The following is a 9,169-nucleotide window of genomic DNA, read 5'->3' as shown; positions in this document are numbered from 1 at the left end:
CATCTACGCAGTCATTTAGTACTAGGTGACTGTGCAATAACTACCATTAATACATAGTCCTGGTGGTGCACAGGTCATTTCTGACCCTACTGCACAGAAGCATCGGTGTCACGGTTCGTGCCTGCTGACACTACATCACCATAGCGATGAGCTACATCACCATAGCTCGTCACTACAACAACATAGAGTCTTATGTAGATGCGCCCAGATTGAGCAGCAAGGATTATGGAAGAGGCCAAGAGATACCAGCATTGCACCTGGTAAAGAGGAGAAACCCTCATGATGCAGTCTTAAGGTGTCCCTATAATGCTTTCCAGAGCTCTGGAGGGTGCCACTGTGAAACAACCCCTCCTCCTCCATATGCATCAAACCTGGATATGAGGCAGTAAAGCAGTGCTCAGAGAAGAGGCATGGCAAGCAGGCTCTGCACTCTAGGGGCAGGGGTAGCAAGAGCCAGGACAATAGGGAAGGTGGCTGACATTTTTGCACTCCATGTAAGTGCCTTCCTGAGTCTGGTGTCATGGTCATTCACTCCTAGTTAGGCTGCTGGTTCAGGGTGCCCTGGTTAAATTCCCAGTTGCTTGTGCTTCAGCTTGGCAATGGAAAACAAATGGCCTGTTTTTGTGCAAAAGGTTAATTCCTGGAATATAGCAAATGAAAAGGGAGAGGTTAAGGATAACTTTGCACAGTCAAGCTGTCACATACCACAGAGGTCATTCAGTATTTCTCTAGAAGAAAGCCAGCAGTGGGAATACAGTGCTGTTGTTGCAGGCATTGGTAAATACCTTGTAAACACCCAGTAGACAGACCACGCAGTGACCACACCAGAGCACCATGAGTGCTCGTAAAGCCGTGCCAGGGGTCCTGCAATGACCTCAGCTAATTCCCTCAGCACTCGGGGGTGGAGATCGTCCGGACCAGCTGATTTAAATACATCCAGTCCCTCCAGAAGTTCCCTGACTAGATCCTCTCTGACCCTTGGCCTAGGTGCGCCCCCCCTGGGGCCTGAAGGGGGGGCGGTGGTGGGGCTGATCTGGTCCCTGCTCAGGATGGAACAGAAAGAGAACCTCAGTTGGCATGTGTTGGTGCAGCTTTGCTGCATCAGTGGTGCTACAACAGTTTGCACAAGCTCACCATCTGGCTCACAGGCCAGTCCTGGGAAGTCCTGGGAAGTCACTCGCTCAAGGCTGAAGTTCATATGGTTTTTGCACTGGCTGGCAAGAATGCTTCTTTTGTGATTAAGTTCTTAAATCTGCTCTGGCTGGGCAACAAATAAGCGGTGTATTAAGGAGCTCTGCAGGATTTATTGACTAGATGGCAGATTGTTTGTGTGGCTGCAATAGGTTCACATTTTCATGCATGGACACTCAGGGCATCTTTACATGTTCTTGGGAGGGAAAGGCAGGGCTATAATTAAAGCAGCTCTGACAGCCGCTCTAATTAAAATGGCCACAGCATCTCATGTATTCAGTGTCCCGTGCTTCAAAATGGGCACACTTTAACTAAAGCTCATTTGACGATTAAAGCACCCCTGCCATCATTTTTAAGTGTGGGAACACTGAATACACAAGACACCAATGCTGCTGGAGCGCACTAATCAGCACACTCCAACAGACTTGATTAATCAAGTCTGCTCTGACGTATAGTAATTACAATGCATGGAAGCAGCATCCCCACACTTTTACAGGCACCCATAGATGTCACTAAGAAAGAAAATGGCCAACAAGTCCCATATAGTTCTGCATCCTCTTGCTTCTTCAGCAAAGTTTCCCAGTTTCACTGTGTCATAAAGAGAGAGAGAGAACACAGACTTGTCCCTTAGCAATAACACATCTACTGAGAGGAACTGAGCTGCAAGGTTGACCAAATAGAGTAGATGCTACTCATTCCTCTGGGCTCCAATTGACAGATATAACTTATGGTACAGTGACGGACCGACTAAACCACATTCTGCTCAGAGTACCCATTAGAGAAAAAAAAAAAGTGCCTCCTCTTCAGCTAACTTAAAATCCACTACTCTGCAAAAAAGCACATACCCTGCTGGAAACTGAGCTTTTCTAAAGTGGTTTACATTGGACAGAGCACAAGAACAATAATTGCAAAATATGCATTCTGTAAGCCCTCAAATTGTCACATATCTTGTTTTGACAACACCAACAAAAAAAAAGGTGAATAAACATTGTAAATCAAAGGGGTAAATGTGAAGCAGGTTTAAGAATGTCAAATTTGGTATAATGAGGAAAAGTAAAAAATTCCAGTGCGGAACACAACACAAATTAAGAAGCGCGAAAGGCCGAATGTACAAGTAGGATTGCCAGTTTTGTTAGCGTGCCTGATTGTATATTATTTATGCTTTAATTATTTGCATTATTGTAATGTCCAACTGGCATAGGGGCCCCTTTCTGTTAGGCACTGTGTAGGAATAGACACTAAAAAGAAATTACAATCAAAATAGACAAGACAAAGGGCAGGAGGCAAAGCAGAATCACAGAGAGGTGGAGTGACTTGCCTTCAACAGAACAGGTCTTATGAGCTCTAGTCTGGACCCTGTTTAGTGGAGGAAACTCCTTCCCATTACTTTCTAAGCAACTGTTTCTGCAATGACACCCACTAGTGTGCTTCCCTGCAGACTGTTTGTTTTACAGTCCTAAATTTGAACTGTAACAAAGCTATCCAATAACAATTTTGTCACTTCTCTCTTGCAGATGTGCTCTTCATCAAAACCTGGATTAAACTCAAGAAGAACTACCATTTGTCTTAGCTGTTCTTATGGGACTCCAAGTGAGCTAGTGGCCTGAGTATGTGTTCAGTTGCCAGGAGGAACATGTAAATTTTAGTCCTGCCTTTGCTGCACTGCATGAGTTGGACAAGGCAAGTGGGAGTCTCTGAACCCCTGCAGTTCCTCTTGACTCCCAATGTCATTTTTACTGGGTGCATCTACACGTGCAATTAGTGTGGCTGAATGAACTCCCTCCTGTGCCTGTATCAGGTGGGAGTCATATCACTCCAGCTGGGAGTTGGGAGGACCAGCTTGGCTACAGATAGCAGTGGTGCACAGATACTTCCTTCTGGTGTTTGTGCCCAGCCAGTAAGGGAGACATATGCCCAGCCATAAAGGGGAGCTGGGCAGGGAGCAGATAAAGGAAGGAGGACTCTTAAGTGTAGTATTTTGCACTTGTCTTTACTGAATTTCATCCGCTTTATTCATGAAAAGGATAAATGTAATCAAACTTCCGTTTCAAATATGCTAATGTTTTTTCCACTGTTAACTATGTGACTCAGTCAACTTTCAGCTGGATTGGTAAGTCTGAGGAATACAGAGGAAGGAGCTTTCTCCACACCTTCAGTTCCCCAACATGTTAGTTTGAACTTTAGTCATAAGACTACCCCATCTCTCAACTTCATCACAATATAAGCAGCTCTTCCTGGGAATGTATAAGCAACAGCTCTCACCCTAGTCCTGGTGTGATTATCCAAGTTACAAAATGAGTTTAACCTTTTGAACTTTTCGCAGTCAAGGCAGAAAGGTCAAACTCCAAATATTTGCAGTCTTAATGTCAAATATAAGCACTAGGTATGATGATATTATCTGTTTATACCCAAATGATCTGTGGAATCTTTCACCATGCAGTGACTGTAGCCCTTTTTCTCAGTAAATGGAAGGCTGGGAAAGCTGTAGTTTCTGACTCTTTTTTACAAAGAAAATAGGATGTCTCCATGTTGGGAAACCATTTAGCAATAAAAGGTTATGCTATAACCGATCACATTTAAAATAACCAGAATAGCCTCTTGACATAGACAAATTGGCTTCAGTCTATCTAAATGGAAGTAGCCCCAGAAAACCTCACCATATTTAATATATTAACCAGCATGGTAAAAAACCAATCTCTCTAGAAATGGGGGACTAGACATTAAGGCATAACTGAACCAAGGCTGAACCAGGAAACCAGAGGCAAAGAAGGGAACTGAACCCAGGTCTCGAGAATGCCAAGCAAACTACAGACATTTGATTTTAATTGCTATATATTGGTAGAACACCCTCAAAGTCAATAGAATAATGATCTTATATACTACTGGAGGATCTGGCCCCAAGTCTCTTCCAGTAAGCACTCATTTAATATTATTGGGAAAGGTCATGTTTCTGGTCTCCTTTTACACATGGAGAATTTGAATAATTGCCGTTGACTTAATTGGGAGCTTCTTGTATCCTGCAGTTGGAGAGAAAAGATTTCAAAATTTATTGTAATAATAATATTTTAGGTCCATCCAACTCACATCAGCACTTTAAATGACTCATGGGTTTTTCTGGCAGCAAGTAATGAACTATACACCTTTCATACTTAGCTTACTAAAGTGTACACTACACAACACAAGCTCTTGAGCATCCTTAATTAACTCTTAAAAAGTCCACCTTAAAATAAATTGCCTTGAGCTTTGCACAAGAGATAGCACAACTCCAGAAATAACAGCTCGTCCAGCAACTCCCAAGTCTCTACAAGACAGGTAGTAAAGACAGACAAATTTCAGACCAGCAAAAAAGCAAACAACAGCCTGAAATTGGTGCGCCATGCACATGCACGCACACGCGCACACACACACACGTTACTGCTCTCAGTTCTTGCATTTTACCATAAATCTCATGATTTTACTGTTTTTCTTAAAGTCTTAGTTCCATGACTCAAGTCATTACATGAGAATCTCAATTTTTTTATTAAGAAATGCACCCCCTCCAAATAACAAATGTCGTAGCTATCCTGATTACAAAGCTGGATATTGTGATATGAACGTACTATAACACCTCAGACACCCAAAGGCAAGGACAATTAGCCCAAATAATTAATTTTACCAATACATAAGAATGTTTAAGTCACTCCTGATTTGTCTGAGGCCTGACTCTGGGGTATTGAAAGCTAGGGGGTGACCAGAATTTTGGTAAGGTAACCACAAAAAGGGATGGATTTTCCCTCTTTTCACCAAATGTTTGTTTGCACATTTTTCTAGTGATGGCTTATATAACTATTCACAACATATATTCCTAAAATATTGTATATGGCATGCGTTAGTGCTTGATTAAATAAAGTAAGTGTTATATCTGAACAAGTATATCATTTCTACTGAAATTTAAGGATACGTTCAACACGACATTGTGTAGAATGTCATCTAATATTTACCTCTAAAACAAAAAGAAACAAAGATATTTTAAAGTTTCTGGATGATAATATTGTAAATTATGAATGTCCTTCTCCTGGGAAGTTAAAGCAATGATGGTTTGTGTACCTGGAATGTCTCTGATTACTGTACAAACTTTTCCAGAGAGAAAATATGTTAATAGCTTGTCTGCAAGCACGTTACTAAGTCTGGCTTATTCAAATATATGAAAAATGCAAAATGTTGACTTAGGGCCTCATTCAGTTCTCTTTGAAGTCAATGGGAGTCCTTCTATTTTCTTCAAATGGCAAAGTATCAGGCTTCTAATTCTGCAGCATTTATGGAACAGTATGGGAAGGACACAAGGACGTGTGGTGTTCTTTAATGTCTTACATACTCAAGACTGACCAAAGGCTTTTATCATCTGTACACCAGGAAAACAGAGGGCGGGGATTTCTAAAATCTGAAAAAGATTTGTTCTGAAAATACACAAGGGTAATTGGAGGTCAAAGGGAAATAGACAAGTCAGGGAAATGGGAGGAGAGTATGGAGAAGACACAACCACCCAATCTCGCAAAGGGCAAGCTGTCAAAGAGACAAGCTTAGGCTGATACTGGAGCAACAGCCCTAGGACAAAGCTGGGAAGAGGTCATTGGAAGTCTAAGCAGCAGAAGTTTTATTGGAATAGAAAGGACAGAAGCCAGACTGGAGGGTATCCAGTAAAGAATAAGAGGAAAAGGAAATGCGGTAGTTTTCTGAAGGCTTGTTCAAGGGGGGTCTAGTGATGAATAGAAGAAGGGAGATAGGACAGTAGCCCTCCAGATAAACGCAGATGTCTCTCTGTTCTTATAAAGGAGATGCTTACACACTCAGATGGGTGATACAATTGCTCACATGCTTTACTTGAGTAACTCTCAGAAGAGTTAGTCTCTTCTAGATGAAACAGATTTCTGCCCATAGCAAACCAGGCTCATTGTGCAGAAAGCAGAAACGATGCACCTACACACAGTTCTCCAGAGACACCATGATGGCAAATCCAGATTGAAATGTTCCATTTTCAGCAAGAAGTTATCAATTTCTAGTCAAAACTTGTTGGGATTTGGGTACTGAAGAAAAGCCAATATTTTCCACAGAAAACAGACAATTTTCAGCCGTGCAAAATCACTATGTCAGAATTCCAGTTTGTCATTTTTAAATAAGAACATATACCTACTCAACAGTTTTAGGTAGGGATTTAATTTATAACCTGGAAGCTCAGGAGAACAGAGATATACCCCTATACCAGGTGCTAGTTCCTACCAGCCTGTTGCACATCCTCAGATCTTTTCACAACCCTAAAATGAACTATACTTGGGGCAACTCTAAGATAGCTATTAAACAAATTAGTTGCATTTTAAATGAAGCAATATAGAAGCTATAATGAACTGGATGCTGCCACACTACTTTTCAAATATCATATTGAATTTTCATCCTCAAACTCCCATTTCTCACTTTAAGTCAAACCATCAACAGGGCCTGTCAAGAGTAGCAGTATGGAGCACATTTTATACTCAGCTTTCAAGAGTTTCTTGTTAATAGGAGGTTAATTTGTCCGTTCAATTTCATTGTATCTACAACCCTGGAGAATAAAGCAAAAACAATTTTAAAAAAAGAAAATGAACAGGCTGTCCCCACCTCACCTGTTGCTTCCTGCAATGCAGACTCAGCAAAGTTTCATGGGTCTTTGGGCGTGTGTGATCCCAGGCATTTTCCTCATACTTCTGACTGATCCAGTTAAAACAGGCTCATGCAATAACTGAATTAAGTGGTTGTCAACTTTAAAAAAGGTGACTACATCACTATTTAACAGCACATTTTTATCACCTTGGTTAAAAACAGGCAGCCCTCCTCTGGGTGGGGAGGTTACTTGATCCTCCAGGAACTGTTCTGGTATTTTTTTTGCTAGCTAATAGCATTTAACATTTCACCAGGCCACATTAGACTCAAGGTACATGCAGTTAAGAAAAGAACCATATCTGGCACTGTTTAATGTCACTCACATGAAATCTGAGCAGCACTGCCAGCATTCCTGAACTTTAAAAGTACTTTACCCTTCCTCCATTTTTGGCAAATAAATACATTTGAATACACTTTTGGCAAGTACACACATTTCAATGCATTGGTATAATGTCATGCAGGTCAAAGGATTAACTGTGTCTTGTCATTTAGATAATTAAAAAAAAAAAATCATGACCATTTTAGTCCTGAAGCTGTCAGGCCTCCTTTCCTCTCCTGGCTGACAATGCTGAGGATTTACAGCATATCCAGAGTGGGAGGGTCTGGAAAACTTAATGAAAACTCCCTCACAAAAAGGCCTGGGCACATAAGCCCACACCCATCTACTCCCACACTATATATTTTGCTTCGGGTTGCCTAGCTAATTTTCCTAGAGGGCAGGAGATGATAGTATGTGAGAAGCAAAGACATTACTCTGACTGAAATGTTAAGCCTCACCAAGTCTTTTTAGCCCAATTCTGCTTCTGTTAAGCATCAAGGGCAAGAGTCCTGTTGATATCAGGAGGACAGACTCTGGCCCTATGTTAATACGGAACAAGTGAACCCAAGGTTTTGTATATAAGTCCAAAGTAGGAGATGTTGTTTCCTCCCCTTCGTTCCATGAAAAATTCAAAACAACCCACCCTCCCACCTCTTTCTGAGTGTACATCACTGATTTCATTCGCTGTTAGTGAAAAAGAAATGTTTGTCCCAGCACAGAAAGGTGATCCCACTCACATTTACAAACTTACATGCAACTTTGGCTCAGTTTGGAACTGAACACAAGACAAGGCATTAAGTGGGGCTGTTAAGTGACCCAAACCTACACAAAGTGGGTTATTTTCTTCCCCTGATCACTGCTCAAAACAGAGCCAGTTCTAAAGGCCAAATTTACATGAACTTCCTCCTGCAGGCAACGAGCAAGGGATTCATAGGTACAAATGCAAAGAGTTTGGCAGAGGACGTGTCACAAGCAAGACTCCTTAATGTTATACTCCAAGATTTACTAAATAAGGATAAAAATTGCTGAGTTTTAATTTCAATTTTTGTTTCCTTTTGGAACCCAGGGAAGAACCCCACCCCCCAAAATATAAAACCTTGGGGCCGGATCTATAGCTGGGTAAATCAGCATCGCTTCATTAACTTCAAAGGAGCTATGCAAATTACCCCAGCTACAGATCTGGAATTTTAAGTTTAACTAGAAAAGGATGAATGGGAAGAGAATTTTTAGTTTACCCTGTCAAGAGAAGAGAATGATGGAAGAGATATGATAACAAAGACATTAACAAGGGATCCATGAGGCAAACTGTCAATCTAGTCCCCAAGATGCAAGTTGCCCTTTAAAACAGATACATGGGTTTTGTCTTCAGCAGCACCACAAAATAACTAGTAGCAACTAGTTATTCTCTTTCTGACTTGACTGTTTGAACTAACAGGGGTCACATACCATATAGGCAAATAACTCTTTTTGGGTTAAGCTTTAACTAAGAAAATGGGTACGTCTGTTTGCTTTTATGCAATATGATGACGTATAAGTGCATCATCATAAAGCCAATGCCATGCACATGCGTGCACACACATATAAATCATGACGTGAACTAGATTTTAGCAGACAGGATAAAGCATTAGCAGCTTTGCCAGGAGAAGCCATGCATAATTGTGGCTCGCTACATACCTAACCTGAAAATTCCAAAGATCTAGTTTTATTAACCCCCAAATCCCACAAGATGAATGATTTCCCCATTAGCAGGACAACAAGAGAACTGTTTACAAATTAAACATGTCAAATATAGCAGTTGATATATAATCAGAGATGTGTATACTTGAGGATTGCTGAGATGGGTGCACAGCGTGCTTTCAGAAATAAACGTTGTGTGGGTTTGGGTTTATTTTAAAGAAAAATGTTACTGCAGTAGTGACTGAGAACTTGGGTAATATTAAGGCAATTGTTTAGATCGTCTAAAAAAAAAAAAAAAAAAAAAAAATT

Source organism: Gavialis gangeticus, unplaced genomic scaffold, assembly GCF_001723915.1.
Source record: "Gavialis gangeticus isolate Ggan-Ray unplaced genomic scaffold, GavGan_comp1, whole genome shotgun sequence".
NCBI lineage: Eukaryota > Metazoa > Chordata > Crocodylia > Gavialidae > Gavialis > Gavialis gangeticus.
Note: the sequence above shows the minus strand (reverse complement) of the source record.